This window comes from Felis catus, chromosome B3 (genome assembly GCF_018350175.1).
Source record: "Felis catus isolate Fca126 chromosome B3, F.catus_Fca126_mat1.0, whole genome shotgun sequence".
NCBI lineage: Eukaryota > Metazoa > Chordata > Mammalia > Carnivora > Felidae > Felis > Felis catus.
This window is the reverse complement of record NC_058373.1, coordinates 29,789,138-29,812,236: the sequence shown is the minus strand read 5'-3', so window position 1 is coordinate 29,812,236 and position 23,099 is coordinate 29,789,138. Positions and strand designations below refer to the sequence as shown.

The following is a 23,099-nucleotide window of genomic DNA, read 5'->3' as shown; positions in this document are numbered from 1 at the left end:
TCTGTAGATTCAGAGAATCAAAAATGGCCTTAGAGCTTGATCATTACACCTCTCTCCCCCATTCCCATTTTCTTTCTCTCCCTCTCCATTACCCAACTCTGCTTTCCTGGGAGTGGGCTCTGTTCTCACTCAGCCTCTTCCCATGTGGCTGCCCCTGGCTGTTCAAGGCTGACATCCCTCAGAAAGGGATACGCTTCTTGTCCAATGCTCCAGCCAAAGTCCCTGCCTAACTCTCCTTTGCCATGTTTGGGTCATGTACCCATCTCTGAACCAATCACTGTGGCCAGGGTGGGATGAGGGTTCCCGATTGGCCAGATCTGCGTTACGTGTCCACTCCAGGAGCCTATGCAGATCAAGAGTAAGGGAGGGAACTTGCTGTACAAGAGGAGGGAACGGGAGGCTAGGCCAGGTGAAATGTCCCATAATTCACTGCTTCAGCCATAGGAGAAAAACACAGCGTCTCCTTTCCGGATGGCCATATTTGATGTAGCTCTCCCCCCACACCCCATTATTCTCTATCTCAGCACCCTCCCAGTTTCTCTTATTGTTCTTATTGCAATTTATAACTATATATTTTACTTAACACGCTGCCCTGACACGTAAGAGATGCTTAAAGAATAGTTGTGGAATCAATGAGTAAATGTTACCCTTACAGTGACTGCCCTTGCTCTAGACAGCAGCCATACTTATAGGGTATGCCACCCACCCCTACCCTAGGCTGCGGCAGAGGGCATTCACACCCCATGGCCTCTTACTCACCTCTCCACTCTGACAGGCCCACCCCCAATCTCACTGGCCTAGCCCCAGCGTGGGTATCCTTAACCTGCATTCATGCCCATAAGATAAGGGTCCAGAAGGCAAAGAAAAGTATCTCTCCTCCACTGTTTACTGTGCGGTGGTGTCTATTATACTTGTTGTTGCTTATGTCTTCCTGAGATAAAGCATTCAGGGAGCCTACCAGGGAAGGTCACTGCTCTCCTGCTAGGGAGGAGAGGACGCAAGAAATGGAACTGCAGCACTAGCCAGTGGTGAGGTGAGGGCTCAGCCTATCTTGGTCACTTTGGGAAGGGTCTGGACGAATAGGAGGAGCTCCTGAAACAATGGTGAAAGATGGTTCTGTTGGAGCAAGGTGGAAGAGAACCAAGCTATTCCCCAAAGGACTTACCTTGGTTTGGATTCTGCCTGGGCCAATTTCCCTTGATTCTCCCCAAGGCTTTATCTGAGTAGTCTTTACCATCCCCAGAGGCCCCACCAAGCTCTCCCTTGGTACCTGCCCTTGGTTATGGCTCAGACCCTCAGATGTTGGAGAAACAGCGCCCTCTAAAGGTCAGAGGGGTGGGGCCGTGGAAATCAGCAAGAGGTCCTCTAAGGTTCCATCTTTGGGCTTCAAGAACTTCATGCCAGAGTCAAAAATTTCTGAATTGTATTTAGTTCAAGAAGCTTGAACTTCCTAAGGTGGCTCAGGCCAACAGTAAATGAAGATGCTCCCCACAGGCCTGCCTGGCCACATGCATAGGCGCCACCTGATCCCAAGTGCACCCTCTCAAGTCTTCTGCCTGCCCCGTCCTGCTTCCAAATCTCTTCAGCTTTGGGGCGAGAGGTGGCTGTTTCCCTACCCTGAGCTATGCTCAGTATTCAGGACTTGTAAGCAATATTCGAGCAAATTCTTCAGAGATGTTGGGCCTCTCAACTGGATCCCAGGATGACTACAGAGGAGGGAAGACTGGCTGCTGCTCAACTCTAACTTACATACCCCAAATCTTATAGTTTGTAGAGGTAATCCTGGCACTACCTCTCTACAGAGAGGCATTGTGGCTGTTCAGACTTTCAGAATGTCTCTTCCAGGCACAGGGAAAGGGTTTTGGCATTTGCTGCACTAATATGTTTCCAGACTAAAGCCTCTGTCTCGGTCCTATGACCCAGAAGTTCTGTTCCTGTGCCCGTCCGTGTTGGGTGAGGGAGCAGGCTGAGAGTCCATCGGCAGGGGAGTGGATTAGTAAAACGTGGCCATGGCTGATGCACTATAGGCAACATGGATGCATCATAAAATTGAAGTGCTTCTTTTAAAAACCAGGAAATCAGAGGTGCCTGGGTGGCTCAGTCGTTAAGCATCTGACATCAGCTCGGCTCAGGATCTCACGGTTCGTGAGTTTGAGCCCATGTTGGGCTCTGTGCTGACAGCTCAGAGCCTGGCACCTGCTTTGGATTCTGTGTCTCCCTCTCTCTCTCTGCCCCTCCCCTGCTTGTTCTCACTTTCTCTCTCTCAAAGATAAATAAAAGTTAAAAAAAAAATTTAAGTAAGAAATCAACTGAGATTTTATAATGTGATTCCATTTCTATGCATTAATAATACAGGCATAGGTGCATACTTATTTTTAGCATACTTATTTTATTGTGCTATTGCCTCTGGTATTAATAAAAGGAACATGACTATCTTGTATCAGTGTGTAAAATATTTCCATGACTTCACTTATTCTTAGGATACTAGGGAAATGTATTTTCACCCAAAATTTGAGCACAAACTTCATAGACCAGCATGATTGTATAACATCTCCCTTGTGTTAAAAAAAAATTTGTTTTAATTTGCAACTTTCACATTTTTCACATGTGAAAAATTTTTCACATTTTACACAATAGTTGAAAGCTATTTTAGTAATTACGGTAATTTAGTACTATTCAGTACTATTCAATAAGTCAGTATTATTTTAACAATAAAATTTGAAAATTTACCAATTGACAGAAATAATATACATAAGTGGAAATGTAAATATGTGAGTTAATCACAATATATTTTTGCTCCCCAAATTATTTTTAAGCCACAAGTGTGGAATAACATGCTTATTCTATATTTGGATAAAGTTCTGGTAATGTAGTAATGCTTATAATTTTCCACTTACATTTAAGAAAAATACATAATTTTCCAAGTTAAAAAATAGATATTCACACACATCATGTGCAAGAATACATGCAAATAAAAAGGCATCTAGCGCATCAGAATGCTTATCTATAGTGGGAAGGGTGAAGGAAGGAAACAAAGAAATAAAAGGGAATTCATTAATTCAAAATCAAGGAGGGAGTCTCACTGAAGGGTGATAATGGGCCAAGAAGGCTGAGTAACTCAACCTACTTGCTGACACCTAAGGGCAAAAATATAAAACATCTTGCAAAGCTCCTGTCTCCAGGCTAAAGTAAGTCCATCTACTCCAGCTCTGGGGCCCAACTTCTTCCAAGAGTTTGAAACAAAAGCACAGTGGCCTGTGGCTTATCACCTACCCAGAGGTCCAGCATTATAAAAAACTCCCAGAAGCTTGTATGGAGGATGGTCAAGGCTCAGGGAGTTTCACACTATAACCTGTTAGACAGAGAGAAGCGCCCCCTAGAGGCCAGAAATGTGGCAGCGGTCACAGAATTCTCTTTCTGGTCTATTTGAGTTTAACCAAAACTTCCTGGCCAACTTGGAAGCCCTTGACTGCCCCCAAAGCTCTAGCTATGAGCAGTGTTCAGGCTGCTGTGGCTGTGAGACCAGGAATGGGCTGGCAGAGCACTGGTCAACCTGAAGCCTGTGCCTTTGGTCCTTAATATCCAGCTCCTAAAAAAAAAATCAGGATTCCAAAAAGACACAAGTCTCAGATTCACAGTGTGCTGCCTGGCTTATAGAACTCTGAAAAATTCCTGCTGTTTTATATCTGTAATACATTCTGCATCACAGCCTCCTGTGGTACAGGAGCCCTCAGTAAAATTATGAAGAAGGCAAACTTGGGTGGAAGTCTGTACCCCATCTGAAGTCCTCTGTTTATTCTTCATCCCTTCCATTCAAGGGCCAGGGTGCCTGAGACTCTGTTGCCCTTGCCGTTCCTGTGAGAAAAGCTGGTCAACTTGTTCTCACTAAGGTGTGAAGGTCTGAGAGGTTTCCCTTCCTAGGACAAGTTGCATTTGCTCTAAGAGCCTGATGTATATTGCTGCTGACGCTAACAAAGTACTGATGGTGGGACTTTAAGCAACTGAGAAGCAAAGATTTTTCAAGTTAGGCCAAGAGATTGCCACCTGGTCAACCAAACCAATAAATCTTGGAGGCATTATCCCCTGCTGTTTGGTTTTGGAATGCATACCAGTTTCATCTTGGAGGCACAATATGAATTTTATTTCAATAAGCGCTGTGACTTTTTAGAAGATATGATGTGTACAATTGAACTGATGTTTATTTTCCTCTCCAATCAAACCAAAATAACTATATTATTTATAATGTTACTCCAAATAGTCAAATTTTAAACCCTCAAAGGATAAATCAGTCTCCTGATTTAAGATGGCTTCTAGGACACCCTTTCCATTTGTATGCCTTGATTTTGCTGTGGCTGGTCATCTTGCTGTGGGAATAGGGTTGCAGATGAAAAAATTATCCTTTTTCCATCACCCTTTAGGTAAAAGGCATGATTTAATTTTGGATTTTGAAAATTCTAAGGGCCTTTCAGGTTTGCTTCATCTGAGATAAAATTTCCATCCTCTCACCAGCCATTCACTGGTATCACTCTGGGGACCCAAGGACTCTGGCCCCCATCATGGACCTCCCCCAACCACATTCCTCTCCACAGCATGAGGAGTCAATAGGAACAAAGAGACATACCCAAGCAGAGCTGTGTCCCCTTCCTGGAACAAATTTCAGATTCCTGAAACTCTGGAATAGCCTTCCCAAACTGCCTCCAAGCCTTGCTAGGGCCTCTTCTTCATACCTGTGTCCTCCTGTGGGTAAACTAAACTGTTGGCATGTGCAGCCATAGATCCAGAGGATGGGGCAGCTTTGGTAGGCAGTGTGGACAGAGGTTGGACATGTGAGCTGGGATACCCACATGCATGTGCACAAGGTTCTTTGCAATGTAGGACAAAGCTGCGGGGGAGGAAGAAAAAGGGAGCCCTTTCCAAGATTCCATGTTCCAGCACAGTCTAGGCATTTGAAATTTGAACCTGGTTTTCCAGGTCTGTATGAAAGTATATTCGTCGAGGTAAGAGGATAAAACGAATTTTACTTAGTAATTGTTAGTCTGATTTACAACTTTTATGATTTAGACATCCCATGGCATGTTGCCTCCATTTATACTCTTAGCTTGGGCCCTGCAAATTTGGGGAAAGGCCTGACCCTATGTTCTCTTGTGAGTTTGAGACACAAACATCTGTTCTCTTGTTCTATGAGGCAGGGAAGGAGATGCAAAAGGAACTTGAGAAGAGAGTAGAGGAAAAAAATGCCTCTAAATACCCCTTCCAGCCCATCTTCCACACGGCCACTACAGGGATCTTTCTTTTCTTCTCATTGCTTTATGTTTATATTTTTAAACATTTTATTGTGGAAAATCTCAAACATATCCAAAAGTAAGATAGAAGGTAGAACAGAAAAATGAACTCCCATGTCCCTAACACCCACTTGCAGCAATTATCAATTTACAGTCAAATTTATGTAATCTCTATCCCCATTCACGTCCTCCCCCTCTGCTATTATTTTGAAGCAAATCCCAGATATATCATTTCATATGTAAATATTTTTGTATATATTTCTCAAAGATAAGGACTCTTGGGAAAAAACCCATAACCACCTCACACTTAAAAACAATAAACAATAGGGATGCCGGGGTGGCTCAGTTGGTTAAGCCTCCGACTTCAGCTCAGGTCATGATCTCACGGCTTGTGGGTTCGAGCCCCATGTTGGGCTCTGTGCTGACAGCTCCGAGCCTGGAGCCTGCTTCGTATTCTGTCTCCATCTCTCTCTACCCCTCTCCTGCTCTTGCTCTGTCTCTCTCTCTCTCTCTCAAAAATTAATAAAATATTTAAAAAACAATTAACAATAATTTTAATGTTGTCAAATATCCAGCCATGTTCACATTTTAAATTTTTTGTATTAATTTTTAAAAATTTTATTTTTACGTCATCTCTACACCCAATGTGGGCTCAAACTCCCAACCCCAAGATCAACAGTCGCATACTCCACTGACTGAGGCAGTCAGGTGCCCCAAATTTCTAATAGCCTTTTATTTATTTATTTTTATTATTTTTTTAATGTTTATTTATTTTTGAGACAGAGGGAGACAGAGTGTGAGTGGGGGAGGGGCAGAGGGAGAGGGAGACACAGAATCTGAAGCAGGCTCCAGGCTCCAAGCTGTCAGCACAGAGCCCATGCAGGGCTCGAACCCACGAACTGTGAGATCATGACCTGAGCCAAAGTTGGATGCTTAACCAACTGAGCTACCCAGGCGCCCCTCTAAGAGTCTTTTAAATGTCACAAATGTCTTGTTTTTTTAGTTTGTTTGAATCTTGATACAAATAAGTTGTGATTGCTGATATGTCTCTTAAATTTCTTTTAAATATCAGTTTTATATCTCTTGTCTCTTTTTTTTTCTTGCAAGTTATTTAAGAAATGAGATCATTTATCCTATAGAGTATCCCATGATGGAGATTTTACAAATTGCATGCCCATGGTGTCCTTTTATATTTTCTTTTGTCCCTTATAATTCCTGTAAATTGCCATTTGAATATAGATTTAGGCTGAAAATCTTGACAAGAGTACTTCCTAGAAGGCTTGTGATGTCTGATTGTCTCTATTTGTTTTGTTTTGTTTAAAGTTTATTTATTTTATTTTGAGAGAGAGAGAGAGAGAGAGAGAGAGAGAGAGAGAGAGCACGAGCAGGGGAGGGGCAGAGAAAGAGAGACTCTCAAGCACTGTTAGTGCAGAGCCTGACATGGAGCTCAAACTCAAGAACCGTGAGATCATGACCTGAGCCGAAATCAAGAGTTAGACACTTAACCACCTGACCACCCATGCACCCTGGTTGTCTCTATTTGTGATAGCAGATACCACTAATCAGTGCCACCATTCATTAATTAATTAGGGGTTGCCAAATGGTGATATTCCAATTCTATCATTCCCTCGTCATTTATAAAGGGAATTACTTCTATAAAGAGAAACTCCCCCTCATCACTGTTGGGTTCCCCGGTAGTACAATTTGTATTGGAAAGACAGATAAATGCTCAATTACTTGTCTTTATAAATTTCAAAATAATGAATTTATTCATGAGCATGCTCCAAAGGCAACCGATCAGATTTGTTTTAATTTCATTATGAACTCATGGAGTTAAACTTGATGTGCTTCACTCCATTGCAGTTTTACCTATATTGATGCTAAAATTGTCCTTCTTTGTCCAGAGGGAGCCTTTTCAAGTTGACTCCTAAATCCTTTTAACCCTGTCCTAGCAGTCTTTGAGGACTTCCTTGTCATCTGGTTTGATTGATGTTCCAGGCTCTTCTTGTCCATTTCCTGTCCCAGACGTGGAATCAACCATTTCTTCATGGAGCCTATCCTTTTATCAGAAAGGGGGATTTCAAGACCACAATCTGGGCACTGGGGGTGCTCACTGCTACTGGATAGGTTATTGGTCCTAGATCCTTTCAGAGATCAGAACAAGGAAATATGTCTTTTGTTAGTTTTAAAGATAAAACACATACATTCATAATGATACTGTCAATTCAAATTCAAGGGTAGTGCTTTTGCATAACCTCTTATTTCTTCCACCTGAGTCTCCTTTCTTCCATGCTAAAAATCTCATTTCTCAAAGACACCAAGAATTATAGAATTAGAATTTCACATAGTTTCTCATTTGTTTCATCTCATATGTACACACGACAGTCTCTGAATACCAATATCAATTCTCCCATCAGCCAAATGATTGCTGAAAATGGCTTAAGATCATTTGTTTACAATTCTCTTTGTTCTTAGCTTATTTCTTTCTGTAAATATATAGTCAAATTACTGTGTTTGGAACAGTTTCCCCATGTGCTTATTCCACCAACAGCAAGCATACTTCTCTTTATTTGTTTCATTTCATTTTTTATTTTCAGGGATTCCTTTTTTAAAAATGTTTGTTTGTTTGTTTGTTTGTTTGTTTTGAGGGAGAGAGACGGAGGGAGAGGCAGAGAGAGAGGGTGAGAGAGAATCCCAGAGCCCGACACAGGGCTCAAACTCACAAACCATGAGAACATGACCTGAGCCAAAATCAAGTCAGTGGTTCAACTGATTGAGCCACCCAGGCACCCCCCCCCCCAAGGGATTCCTTTTTTATTTGATTTTGTTTTTTACTTGCATGAAATTTTTACTTGGTCCCAAAGTTAATATACAAAACAATGTACATTCAAAGAAGTTCAGCTTCTTTGTTTTTAAGTTTATTTTTTTATTCTTGAGAGAGAGAGAGAGAGACTGAGTGAGGGAGGGTCAGAGAGAGAGAGAGAGAGAGAGAGAGAATCCCAAGCAGGCTCCACACTCTCAGTGTGGAGCCTGATGTGGGGCTCAAACTCACAAACCAAGAGATCATGACCTGAGCCAAAATCAAGAGTCAGACGCTTAACCAACTGAGCTACTCAGGCACCCCCAAATAAGTTCAGCTTCTATCCCCATCCCCTCCAGTCTATACCCTCCTTCTCCGTATAAGTAACCATTTTTCACTGGTTTATCTCTCCAATGCTTGTCTGTTTTAAATATAAGCAGATAGGTTTATATGTTTATATATTTGTATCCCTGCCTTTCTTAGACAAATATTATACACACATGTCTTTTTTACTCAATAGTATGTCTTAGGTGGAGATATTCCTCATTCCTTTTTACAGCTGCCTAGTACTTCTGCACATGGGAATGCCAACATTTATTCAACCAGCCTGCTGATAGACATGTGGGCTGTTTCCCATTACAAATAGTCCTGAAATTAATTGCTTTTTATATTTTGCCCCGAGTTTATTTGGATACAAATCTTAGACATCATATCATTTCATAGAGGAGTACAGAGGTGGTCATGACTCTCCTTTCCTTAAAACCCAGTAATGGCTCCTCCTCACTTGTAGGGTAAAGTCCAAACTCCCTAGCTCAGTAGACAGCACCCTACCAGATCTTACCCTGCTCAGCTCACCAGGTCACATGCTGCCCCTCACTCCCCAGCACCTCTCCTGCCCCCTCCACCCAGGAGGATGGTCCATTCTTCCCTGGCACTGGGCTTCTTACACATGCTCTACTTTTTGCTTTGAAGGCTTTTTGTCCTTCTTTTCTTCACCTGGTTAACCATGTAGCAGCTTGTGTAAACCAATTGCTGACAATGCATGGATGTATGGATCATGATTTTCCTACATCTACCACCTCCCCTCCTGGCCCCTTCAGAGTTAGGTTTGACTTAATATCTTCCATGCCCAGCAGAAGCCCAGCAGCTCTATGTGCTCACCAAATGTTTGTTGAATGACCAAACAATTGCCTTTCCTTTTAAATAAGCAAAATCAGGGATGCTTGGGTGGCTCAGTGGGTTGAGCATCCAACTCTTGAATTTGGCTTAGGTCATGATCCCAGGGTTGTAGAATTGAGTCCTGCATCAGGCTCTGTGCTGAGCTTGGGATTCTCTCTCTCTGTCTCTCTCTCTGTCTCTCTCTGTCTCTCTCTTCTTTTACCACACTCCCTCTCTCTAAAAATAAAATTTTTTAAAATTTAAATAAACATAATCAGCTCCAGGTCACAGCCCTACCTCTTGCCAACCAGAGAAGCGGCTGTACCATAATAAGTTCTCCTTGGTGTTAGTCTTTGTGTGCCCTCCTGAAGGGAAAGCATTTTCTGCCTGTTAGATATTTATAAGAGAGACTTGAGTTATCATCACTGTGGAAAAAAAAGAAAGATGTTAGAATCCAGAAACTCAAGTAGGCCAAGAATTTTATGACAGGAGCTCGGTTCTGTTGGAAAAAGGCAGACTCAGAGCCAGCAAATGTTGGGCAGAGAAGGGAGGGCCCTGGAGGTCAGCCCTCCACAGCAGGTCCTTGGGCCATCTCACATTTGGCCCCTTCAGAGTTGAAGAAGGCTCCCTTGTTCACCTCTGAGACGCCCTCCAAGGCAGGCCCTTCTAGGCTGCCTTCAGGATGGGTTTCCCACAGCATGGCAGAACCAATTCCGTTCATGCTTACCTGTTGGCCCAGGCTTTGGGGTCTGCCTGCTTTGTCATGTCTGCACTAAAGCTGGCTGAAGACAGGCATGTCCCACTTGAGTGAGCTCCAATCACAGCCTCAGCTCTCTCCCTGCCACTATGATCCTCAGCCTCAACTTGGAAGGCCTTCACTGCGTGCCATCCCTGAGGAAGAAATGTGAGCCATGTGGCTGCAGAAGCACACACTCTTGGATTTGTCCCACCCCCTTTAAACATCACCATCTTGGTGATACCACGTTGAAGGAAGCTCTTGGGGAGCTCAGGATAAGCCTAGAGAGGAAAGAGAAGTTCTGGTTCGAAAAGTTATCAAAGCACCACAGAATCAGACAGTGCCCCAGGGATCACTAAAGAGGCCTCTCTTCAAACTGTTTTATAAATTTAGGTACCATGGTGTACTTTCTAGCTTGAAGGAGTTCTGATTAAAAAATAATAGTAATAAGTCTGCAAAACCCTAGCCCTATGGCGGCTTCTTGCCTGATACAAGAATTCCCTTTACTATGGCATCTTTGTCACGTGGCCATCCAGACTTACATGCTCTATGAGCCAGGAGGCTCCTTATTGCCCCTAAGATGCCTTTCTATTATTGGGCAGCTCTAATGATCGTAAGGAGTCCCCAAAGCCTCCATGGTTCTCTGCATTGGTCCTTTTCCCGGTCTTCTTCCCTTTGGGCTGCAGCCAGTTAGTTGAAGGCAGAGCTCAAATCCTTCCCCTCTTCCCACCTCACCTCTTCTCCTTATTAATATCCTCAGGTCCTTGGTCTGCTCCTTTGATATTTAACAGACCATTACCTGCCCTAAAGGGATTCTCTTGTCAGAAGTAAAAATGTTTTATGGCTATCTCTTCAATTTGCTGTGCTACTGATTCAAAACAGCAGTTGTTTTTCTCTTTAATGGGTTTTTTTTTTCCTCCTACTTGTGAGTTCTCTCTCTTTTTAAAGGTGTGAAGATGGAAAGCAGGCACCAGCAGGTCTGAGATTGCCTCCCCAGGCGTTTCCCAACACCGTGCTTCTTCCCTTCCTGTCACGGAGGTTGTTGCTGTCAGCAGCCTTACAAGGAGGCAACTTCAGGTGTGCAGAATTACAAAGGAAAGACTTTCTAAATTAGAAGTAAAGCGGTTTGATGATCCACACCAATAGAAACAGTGGTTCAAATTGGTAGTTTCGCACCTGACCGCCTGCACTAGAATTACCCAGAAGGCTTGTTAAAACAGATTCCTGGACCCAGCCCCAAGTTTCTCATTCAGGGGGTGTGTGGTGGGGCCAACATGCATTTATAACTTGTTCCCAGATGGTGCGTGTGCTACTGGTCTCAGAACTATACTTTGAGAACCACTGGATGAAATGACCAGAGAAACATTCACAAAGGAAGCAAAGTTTCAGAGAATGAAAGTGTTTCTAAGTGCCCAGTAGGAAAGCTTGCGGCTGGACTTGCACACCCTGCAGGTACCTGAGCTCTCTGATGCCCCCGCTCCAGGTGGTTCCTCTCCTGCCTGCCTGCAGCATCCCTCCTCCCAAAAGGAGTCTCACTGGGCCGGAAGCACTGTGCCTGGCACTTAAGCCTTGCTTTGCTGACCATTTTATCTCAGAGACTAAAGGAAACTGCTCCTCTGGACCCAATTTTGGCCATTAAAAAAGAATTGGCAAGAAAATAGCCATTTTGTCTTGGAGGTGGCAATCACCAGAGAACAGAACAAGTCATGGCTCTCAGCCAGCATTTAAACAACTCCCATGCATGTCAAAGGGCCCTGCAGACATGTCTCAGTGTCTTCAACACGGCACGGTTCAAAATTCTGGGAGATATGGTTCCCAAGAGATGTGGCTCCTGAGAGAGATGAGAAATACTTTAACAATAACGGTGGCCTGATTTTGCAATGCTAGAAGATGCTAGTAAGGAAGGGAAGCTGAGCAGGAAACCAAAGCAGGAGAACGGGCTGTCACCAGGACCAGGAGGTGTTAGAGTTTGTGGTGGTGGTGGGGGTGGTGGGTGTTGGTTTTTAAAATTTTTCACACCACCTGAGCATCAAAGACTGACAACACACTGTGAAACTTCCTGGTCCAAGAGAAAAGGCAGTTAAGTTTCAGGGGCAGGAGCTGTCAATTGGTAGCCAATGTGTGTGGAAAAGGAGCCTTCATCTCTGGCATCTTAACTCCAGGCTGTGGGGATTCATCTTACCCTGCAGCCTTATCAAAGCATTGCCCTTTTGTTGCTTAGAAAATCACTTTATGGAGATCTTAAAATGCCTAAATTTTCAAACCATTGTCAGCGGCTATCAGAACTCAGATGAGTTTTAATCAGAATGTGTGTATTTTCTGTTTTAACCTTCAAGAGGAACTTCTACAGTACCCACTGAGGTTTGACGAGAACTGTTTTACGACAGCGGGTTCCAGAGCTTTCCTTCACATTGTATTTTGGCCATGCTTGCTTCATCTTTTTATTACCTAGCAGGGAAAGAATTTCCTTTTTTTTTTTTTTTTTTTCTAGTCTAAACATTCCCCATGAGAAAAACAGTCTGCTTCTCTATTGAATAATAGACCAAAGAGCCTGTTAATAAAAAGTAAAGTCTATTTAGAAATTAATGGTAGGTAAGAATCAATATAACTCATGTTAATCTTATTTTTGCTACCCTATAGAGCACGCAAAAAGCAGATTGCCTTCCTGAGCTTGCTTTGAAGGAGTTGATTCTCTCCAAAATGTCTCCACCATCTGTCGTGAGGACAGTTGTCTTACCCAAGGGCTCATTATTCCTTTCTAGATGAGTCAACATCCTCCTAACCCCACCCCTGATCTCCCCACCCCCCACTGTCCTTCCCTTCCCATTTTGCTAATAATCCTTTCTCCATACACTTCCCAAAACACAGAACTCACCTATGGCCCATGGATCAAGTCCACATTCCTCCTCAGGGGGGCACCACAGAGCCCCCCACCAACATTCCTTTCCAGCTTCACCTAGCCCAGGCTCCCAGTTCCCAGCTCCTGCCTCAGAGCCATCACTTTTGAGTCAAGCAGCCAGGAGCTCTTTCATTCACTCAGCACCCACTATGCCCTTTGGCCCTGGGCCACAGTTTTAATAACAATAACAACAGCTAACTTTTACTAAGGACTTTCCATGGGCCAGGCACTGTGCTAGTCCTTTCAGGTAAGAACTCATTTGATCCACACAATGACCCTATTAGGTAAATATAGTAACTCATCAATCTCTGTTAACAGTAATGAAACAGACTCAGAGATGCTAAGCAGCTTGCCCAGGGTGATGCTTTTCAGTTTTTGGGAGAGACAGAAGATCTAAAGATTAAGTGCTATGGTAGAGGTATGATAGTATAGTGGGTGACCAGAGGAGGCTTCAACCTACCTTTTTCCTTCCTCCCTTCCTCTCTTCCTTCCCTCCTTCTTTCCTCCCTCTTTCTTTCTTTACTCCTTCTTTTTCTTTCTTTCTTTCCTCCTTCCTTTCTTTTCTTGCTTTCTCTTTCTCTTTCTTTTTCTTTTCTTCTAGTGGTTTTGGTGCACCTGTTATGTTCCAGGCATTGTTCTCAGTGCTTGCAAAATATGAGAGAAGAAAACAAAGAACTCTGCCTTCATGGAGCTTATATTCTTGTGGCAAGAAATGAACAAAAGAGAACAGACATTATAAGTAAATTATTTAGTGTGTTTGAAGGTGGTAAGGAATCAAATGAAGAGAAGGGCCTAGGGAAAGGGGAGTCAGTATGTGATTGGCAGGTTGCGGTATTAAATAGGGTAGTTAGGGTGGCTGAATTAAGCAGGGGACCTTTTACCAAGACCTGATGGAAGGAAAGGAGTTACCCTATGGCGGTATGGGGGAAGAGCATCCTTGGGAGAAGGAACTGGCTAGTGCAAAAGTCCCGAGGCAGGAATATGCCAAGTGCCTGGTGTGTTTGAGGAACTAGAAAGGTGTGGAGGGAGAAGAGTAAATGAGGGAAAATAGCAGATGAGGTCTGAGATAAAAGAGGAGGGGTGGGAAGTCAGATTCTATAGGACCTTGTAGCTATCATAGGACTTTGGTTTTCAAACTGAGTGAAGTGTGAAGTGGTGGGGAGCTGTTCTATTCTATTCTATTCTATTCTATTCTATTCTATTCTATTCTATTCTTTCTATTCTGGTGCCCTCTAGAGAAGAGATTATGGAGAAGAAGGTGGAGGGTGGGGGAAAGGGAGTCAAAATGGAAGCAAGAAATAGGAGTTGATTACATTAATCAGAAGAGATGGGTCTGGCAGGAGCAGTGCAGGGGTGAGAAGAGGTGGCTAGACTAGAAATGGAATGAGAGAAAGAGAGGAGTTAAGGACTCAAGGCTTCCCAGAGCCTCACTTAGAAGCCCAAGTGCTTTGTCTCTTGTCCCACCTTCTGTTTACCTTCTGCTCTATTCTGCCTCTTTACAGGTTCCTCTGATTTCACTGTTGGCTTTTAAAGGGCAAGGCACCAGTCCTAGCTGATTTTGTATCCCCAGTGCCCAGCAGGGCTCCTGTTTGCACAACTCCAGTGTTCTCCATTCACATTGTAACCTATAGGCAATGCTGCTGTCCTGTGGGGTGCTTCATTATGGGGAACACAATCAATGATTATCAGAGAAGAAGAAAAGAGGGTCTGTGGAGGAAGGAAGGAAATCTCTTTGAATTAGCAGATTTGTTTGCAATCACACACTCCAAACTGGAAATAGTTCATTTAAGTTAATTTAATATTAGCATTATATTTTTAATGTATTATTATTTAAAAATAATATCTATATAAAAAATAACACCTACATTTTAAAATTCCTACAGACACTTTTTGTCTGTGAGAGTTGAAGTGTTAAATCCATCATCTCCACTTTTAAATTCCTCTCATAAAAAGCAGTGTTTCTTCCTGCCTGTTTAAATCATATTCCACACTGAAATTGGTTATGTAACTTAGGAATGAAAACAATGTCATACCTTACTTTTAGTTTGTCCCCTGGGAGGTTGGTACAAGGAAACTTATTGAGGTGGAGTGGAGAATCAATAAATTCATAACCGTAAAGCAATTTGATGAACTTTTTCTTAATTAAATGGGAAATATAAAATTCTTTTCAGTAACTGTATCAATTATTAAAACACTTCAATCCAAGTGGCTGCTAGGTAAAGCAGGAAAAGACAGAGCTGGAAAGAAATGTAAAGATCCACTTTGGTTTGTTTGTTTATTTATTTATTTTGAGAGGGAGAGAGAGAGAGAGCACAAGCAGGTGAGGGGCAGAGAGAAAGGGAGAGACAGAATCCCAAGCGGGGCTCAAAACCACAAAACTGCGAGATCATGACCTGAGCTGAGATCAAGAGTCAGACACTTAAGCGACTGAGCCACCCAAGCACTCTGTTTGTGTGTGACCTTTTCCATAGCCCTCTGATGAGGAACAGGACCCAGGGAAGGAGAGAGTGTGGCTGGGATTGTAACGCTGTTGAGCAGCCAAAACCCAGGTCTGCCTTCTCACACCAGCTTAGCGCCTTTCCCAGACACAGTGATGCAGCTTCCTGTCAGAGAAGACACAGAAAACAAAATTACAGGCTTTCAAAGCCAGGCTCTTAAAGCAATACACGGAACCATAGACCAGTGGTTCCAAATGGGGTGATTTTACCCCATGGGAGGCATTTGGCAACATCTGGAGATGTTATCTATCACAAGTAGAGTGGGGAGGTGCTATTGGCATCTCACCAATAGAGGCCAAGGACGCTACTAAACATCCTAGCACACACAGGACAGGCCCCCAGCAAGGAATTATTCAGCCCCAATCATCAATGGTGCTAAGGTGGAGAAACTCTGAACTACACTGCAGCCCCCAAATGAAGATAAAGCCAGTGAGGCAGCTCCCACCCTGGGGACCAGGACCACAGTGAACTACAGAAAGAGCTGCATTGGTGAGGGCCCCTGAGCTTCTGTTTGGATTCTATTTCCATGGGATGCCAGCCCGGTGAGCAAGCAGGCAAAGGGACCCAGCTTCTCTGGTAGGCTAGGATTCAAGGCTTCAGTCATCAAAACTAGATGTGTCCTCCTCTGAGATCCTGTTTGCCTGGGATTTTATCCTATCAGTATCATTAGTGAGCTCTATTCTCTCATGATTTTTTTTTTATGTTTATTTATTTTTGAGAGAGAGAGAGAGAGAGAGAGAGAGCATGAGCAGGGGAGGGGCAGAGAGAGAGGGAGACAGAATCTGAAGCAGGCTCCAGGCTCTGAGCTGTCAGCACAGAGCCTGACAGAGCACAGAGATGGGTTGAGCCGGCTCAAACCCATAAACTGTGGGATCATGCTTGACTGACTGAGCCACCAAGGCGCCCCTCTCTCATGGGATTTTGAATAAGGTCACCATACACGAAAGTATTTAGGGCCCCTTTTTCTTCTGCCAATCTTCTCAGTTACAATAAAAACTGAGCCTGGGTGGCTCAGTCAGTTAAGCATCTGACTCTTGGTTTTGGCTCAGGTCATGATCTCACAGTTCTTGGTATCAAGCCCTGTGTTAGGCTTTGCGCTGAAGGTGCAGAGCCTGCTTGGGATTCTCTTCTCCCTCTCTCTCTGCCCCTCCACTGCTCTCTCTTTCTCTCAAAAGTAAATAAATAAACAAAAAAAAAAACTTAATATGATGCAAATATATATGAGAGAGAAAATATTCTTCTGCTTTAAAAGATCTCAATAGGGTAGGAACAGAAGTCAAAAGGGAGGGTAATGTTGATGAGCCTGGGAATTTATAAGGAAAGTCAGTGGGAAGGAAAGAGTTGAGGACATCAGAGGACATCAGATATAGAGTATCTAGAGGAGGATGGGATGGGGACTGGGGCTTAGAACCAACTCTGGTGGCTCTACACTTCAGCTACACATGCCTATTCCAGATCATTTTTTTCCAAAATGATCTTCTCAAAGTCAACCTGATAACATACACTTAGTGGTGTTTTCCAGTAAACTCTGAAATGACCCACTTGGTTTCCTGCCTTTACCTCCTGGTTATATCCTTCTGCAGAATCAACCTTGATCCAAGGTCTAAGGTCAAGCCTATCATTAGGAAGTATTTTAAGGGGTAATTCTTACATTTTGATATAATTTCACACCTAAGAAAAGTTTCAAGAATATAACTTTGACTCAGATTCACCAACTGTTTGTTTTACCCCATTTGCATCATTATTCTCTTTCTCTTCCCCTCCCTCCTCACCCTCTCCACGCATACACAGATTTTTTTTAATGATTTGAAAGTAAGTTGCAGATATCATGCTCCTTCGTCTTCCAAGTACTTCAGTGTGTATTTTTAGAACAAGGACATTCTTATTAAAACCATGGTTCAATTGTCAAAAATAGGGAGATTTATCATTGGTACAATATTAACAAATTACAGTATATTTCCAAATGTCAGTATTGTTCCACTAATGTCCTTTATCCCTGTATTTTCTTTCTTCAGGATCCAGTACAGGATCACGTGTTGTATCTGGCTGTCATACTTCAATCTCCTTTAAACTAGAAGAGTTCCATGACCCTTTTTATCTTTCTTCACCTATCATTTTTGAAGAACATAAGTATTTGTAGAATGTCCCTCGCTTTGTGTCTGTCCGAGGTTTCCTTGCAGTGATTCAGACTATTTTTGTCAGGAATGCCACAGAAATGATGGTGTGTCCTTCTCAATGACTATATCGTAAGACAAATAATATTAGTTTGTCCCGGTATTGGTGATGTTAATTTTTATCACTTGGTTAAGGTGGTGTCCTCCAGGCTTCTCAGCTATAAATTTACTGTTTTTCTCTTTGCAATGAAAGAATCATTTGTGGTAAGATGCTTTGAAACTGTAAATATAGTGTTCTTCATCAAGCTTTCACCCACTAGTTTTAGCATCCATTGATGATTTTCTAACCCCATCATTTGTTTTATGTTTATTGGTTGGCATTCTACCATATGGAGGGAGGTTCCCTCTTCTGCTCACTTGTTTCATTCATTACTTTATATCACCATGGACTCATAGATTCTTATTTTATTCAAAATGTTATAATCTATTACCATGATTCATTTTGATGCTTAAATTGTACCATATTTGGCCAGTGGGAGCCCCTACAAGCTGACTCCAGTGTCCCTTTCATGCGTCCCCATTATTCTTCGTTTGAGGAATTTTAAGAATTCTTGTTTAGTCATTTAGTTGACTCAACAGGTCTCTGGTTTGCTCTGACCTGATGGCTAAGTCTCAGGAAGAAAATGCAAATGAGATCAAAATAGCAGTGGGATTTTTCTGACAATCTGCACATAGCATTTTTATTTGAAAAGCATGTAAGACTGCATTATATACGTTGCTTTATTTTTGCACTATTAGATGCTCCTAGTTTGTGGTTACGTAACATCTCCAGCTCTCTTGCAATATAAATTAACACGAATTCTTGTAGTAATCATAGCTGACTGAAATCCTGCTCCAAATAAATAGAAATGCTGGACAAAATACAAAATGTTTAATATAAATCAGAGAACAAGAGTAAGAAAATCTCCAGGTTCTAGAAACAAAGAAGGAATAAACACAAAGCAGGAGTCAGCAGGGGCACAATGGCTCACAGGGGAATCAGATATGGCCACTGGATATGGGCCTTAACCACTGGCGCTGAGGTCTCATGCCAAAGAGAGGGAACGGAATGATGCTTGTATATGTGGAGAGCTAGCCAGGACCACGAAGGAAGATCTCTTTGAGATGGAGACTAGAAAAATGCCCCTTACTGGTCTAAAAGGAACAAAGAATTACAGTATCTGCCAGTCATGGGTATATAAGGTCACTGATGAGAAATTGGGATCCAAAACTGCGCCTGTGCAGATACAGGGGAGGCCCTAATTCACTCTATTATGAAGTACGGAAACTTCAGGCTAAGAAATTTAACAAAGAAACCTGTCTAGAACAGATAAAACCACAGGGTTTAACAAAGGACACTTCCACGATGTTCCAGATTCCCATGAAAACAATTCTCACTAAATATGAATTCAGCCATAATTTGCAAACCACAGTGAAGCAGTCATTGGACTACTAAATGGGAATATAACCAGAAGTCACAAAATCATCTCAAAGACACTTTAACATAAATAAACTTAAATATCCAAAGAGATAAAGAATATATAGAGACTATAAGGCAAGAAAAAGGGACATAAAAAGAGACATAAAGAAAAAAAAAAGCCACAGCCATTGAAACAAACATATATTATGTCAGCTCTCTCATCTTGTACCATTAGTACATTCACTCAGTAGATATCTACTATGTGCTAATCACATCCTGGACACACAATGGTAAAGAAGATATAGCTGCAAGCCCTCAAGAAGCTTACATTCCATTTTTTAAGTGCAAGATAATACACTGATTTCTAGATAAACTGTTATACTTTTTCTTCTTGCCACACATAAACTTTTATAAATGTTTATCATGTCTTTAAATTTAGCAGGGTAGTGGCATTAATACAAACCATCCCCATTTCTTTCCCTCTGTTAAGCATTATGAATTGTTTTGCTTTGGTAGCTTGTTTGGAAGTGAGACGGTTTAGCTGAGATGTTGCAGTATATAATGGGGAAGGGCTGAAGGAGCAGACTGAAGACTAACTTGCTGTGTGACCATCAGGTAATGTGTAAATCGCTTCATCACAGTTCAGTCTCAGCTGAGCCTAGCTCCCCTTTCCTTATCACCCTGGAGGCAGTCCACAATTAAATGTGATCAAGTTTTTCATTAGAGTATTCTTAGGAAATCAATCACTTGCATAATGTCATTGTCATAGAACAACACGACATCAGTTCTGACGGTCTAGCAGCTGGCACAAAAATACCCGTGTTTATGTTTTCAGTGTATCTTGTAATGGGATAGCCTCTTTGCCTGTGTCACTAACCACTGCTAATGGTACAAAAGAGCAAAACAGTGATGCCTTCTGTTCATTGGAACTTGGTCTCAGAAGAGATGAAAAATATCTTTGTAGAACAGAGAACTAGTTAGGACTTTATTTTTTTTTTTAATTTTTTTTTTTAACATTTTTTTTCCAACGTTTTTATTTATTTTTGGGACAGAGAGAGACAGAGCATGAACGGGGGAGGAGCAGAGAGAGAGGGAGACACAGAATCGGAAACAGGCTCCAGGCTCCGAGCTGTCAGCCCAGAGCCTGACGCGGGGCTCGAACCCCCGGACCGCGAGATCGTGACCTGGCTGAAGTCGGACGCTTAACCTACTGCGCCACCCAGGCGCCCTTTTAATTTTTTTTTAATGTTTTTATTTATTTTTGAGACAAAGAGAGACAGAGCATGAACGGGGGAGGGACAGAGAGAGAGGGAGACACAGAATCAGAAGCAGGCTCCAGGCTCTGAGCCATCAGCCCAGAGCCCGACGCGGGGCTCGAACTCACGGACCGTGAGATCGTGACCTGAGCTGAAGTCGGACGCTCAACCGACTGAGCCACCCAGGCGCCCCAGGACTTTATTTTTTAAGGTATGTAAAGTCAAGATTAAAGGCTATCTTATTCTAGAGATATTCTAATATTCTAATGATTCTTTAACCATTTTTAATAGTTTTATAAACTCAAATGATTTCCTTTCTACACCTCATGAACTAACTGGTTAATTTGAAATGAAGATATGGCAAACTTTAGGTATTAGTTTTTCTTTGTGTTTGGATTGAGTCCTTTTTTCCAAATAAAACTGAGATATATTTGGTAGCTTCTCTGGAAGCCCTTAGGTAGGAGAACTAGGAATCTAGCCAAATATTTATTCCACAAAACTCAATGTTGAAATAAAGCAAATTAGTTAATACTTTTATCAAAATTTTCACTCTAATTGGCTTTCCTAAACCATTTTCCAAAGTGAAAAAAAGATTTCATAGCTTATAAGTAGAAATTTCTCACTGAAAAGGAAATATTGTTACACAAAAACCTTAGAGAACGAACAGCACAAATTTATTCTTACATTTAAAACTGTAAAGGAATCTGAAAAGACCACATACTGTATGATTCCAACTATATGACTTCTTAAAAAAGGCAAAACTAGAGATACTAAATTCAGTAGTTGCCAGGGGTTAGGGATGGAGAAGCACAGATGATTCTTAGGGCAGTGAAACAACTCTATATGATACTATAATGGTGGATGCATGTCATTATATATTTGTCCAAATCCACAGAATGTGCAACACCAAGCGTGAACCCTAACGTAAACCATGATCTTTGGTCTTTGAGTAATAATATCGTGTCATTGTGTGGTCACTGATTGTAACAAATATCCACCCTAGTGTAGGATTTTGAGAGCGGGAAGGCTGGTCGTATATGGGGAGCAGAAAGTATATGGAAAAATCACTGTACCTTGTGCTCAATTTTGTTGTGAACCTGCAAGTGCTGTAAAAAATAAAGCTGCAAATGGAAAATAAAAATAAAGCTGCTGTAAAAAACTGCAATGGAAAGAACAAGCCAAACATGACATCATGGCTTTTACCCTCAGTGTCCTGGCTTCCTTTAAATTCATATCACAAACTAGACAGCCATTTTCTGTCCTGTAAAATTGCCCAATCAGAACCACCTAAGAATTGATTTATCCAAATCCTGTCAACTTTTTCATTTTGAAGTAGTACCTGCAGTCAATGGAAGTGATTAAGTCCTTTAGCCAGAATCAGCCAATAATTCAAAAAGTCACATTCCATTTTTACTCTCATGCTACAAAGATATTCAAATTCTCCTAATTCCATCAAAATAAAAACAAAAGCTTTATTTTTAAATTTTTAATAAATTTTTAATAATTTTTCTAGTTTGACTTATTAGAAGATATAGAAGCTCTTCTCAAGCAGATGATTTTTTCTCCATTTGCCTGTAAAAGCCAGTTGTTTAATACTAAATTTTCACTCAGGATAAGCTAGGCTCTGCTGTGGTTAAACATACATATCCCCCTCCCCTAAGATCTCAGTGGCTTAACAACCACACACACAATCTCAGCAGCTTAACAGAGTAAAAGTTTATATTTTTTCATCATGCAAAGTCCACTGAGGGTCCAGCTGACCTCCATGTGGTCACTCAGAAATCAAGGCCTCTTTGATCTTGTCGCCCCACCATGTCACCTGAGGCCTTCTCTACAATGCCATGGCAAAGGAAATGGGTTGGTCACTGGCCCAGTCTGAGAGTGACACACACTATTTCCACTCACTTTTAACTGGTCAGAGGTAACTGTCTACCTACAGGGAGGCTTGGAAGTGTAATTTTCCTCTTGCCAGGAATAAAGGAGAACAGATATTACTGAACACTAATAATATCACCAAAATTCTTATATGTGATGATATCAAGGCTGAATGTAGAACATTAATTCTTGGGGCACCGGGGCGGTTCAGTGAGTTGAGCTGACTTCGGCTCAGGTCATGGTCTCACGGTTTATGAGTTTAAGCCTTGAGTTGGGCTCTGTGCTGACAGCTCTAAGCCTGGAGTCTGCTTGAGATTCGGTGTCTCCTTTACTCTCTACCCCTCCCCTGCTTGCGCTCTGTCTCTCTCTCTCTCTCTCAAAATTAAATGTAAAAAAAAAAAAAATTAGAATGTTAATTCTTAACTCATTAAGATAAAAATAAAATCCGTATCTAATGATCTAACAATTCTGATATAGATTTTGAAGAACCTAATAACAAAAACAAATAGTATCATGCTAATCAAACTGGTTATTTCTAATATTCCAACTTCAGTAAGGCTGACAAGTGACAAGTGAGTGATAATGGTGTATCTTTAAATCTTAAACTGCTATCACCAGATAGGTGTTGTAGGTTAAAATGAAAACCTTACACTTTAGGTACCAGGGTAAGCAAGCTATCAGTATGGTGTAAGAGTTTACAATTTGCATTCACACTTCACATCAGCAAAGATGGGGACAACAGAGAGGTAGGTAGATGCTGTTAATTCTATCAAAAAGAGCTTCAGGCTTTCCCAAATACTCATTGAAGACTTGCTAAGCCCCCTGACTGCTATGTGTGCCATAGAAGACACAACTTTATTCTGGAAGAAGATTAACAGAATATGTAGCTGACCTCTTCCCCCACAAATAAAAGTAATTAAAAAAATTTTTTTTAAATGTTTATTCATTTTTGAGAGAGACAGACAGTGGGGGAGGGGCGGAGACAGGGAGACCCAGAATCCAAAAGCAGGCTCCAGGCTCTG

General features: G+C 41.9%; 1 long non-coding RNA gene across 1 annotated transcript; it reads right to left on the bottom strand.

Annotated features, from left to right (window-relative positions):
• Positions 1-9,475: 9,475 nt before the first annotated feature.
• Positions 9,476-23,095, bottom strand: LOC123385847. Its single transcript, XR_006598992.1, has 3 exons — positions 21,276-23,095; positions 9,968-15,478; positions 9,476-9,665 (listed from the first exon to the last, which is right to left on the bottom strand). It is a non-coding gene; the product is annotated as an uncharacterized LOC123385847 (long non-coding RNA).
• Positions 23,096-23,099: the final 4 nt, after the last annotated feature.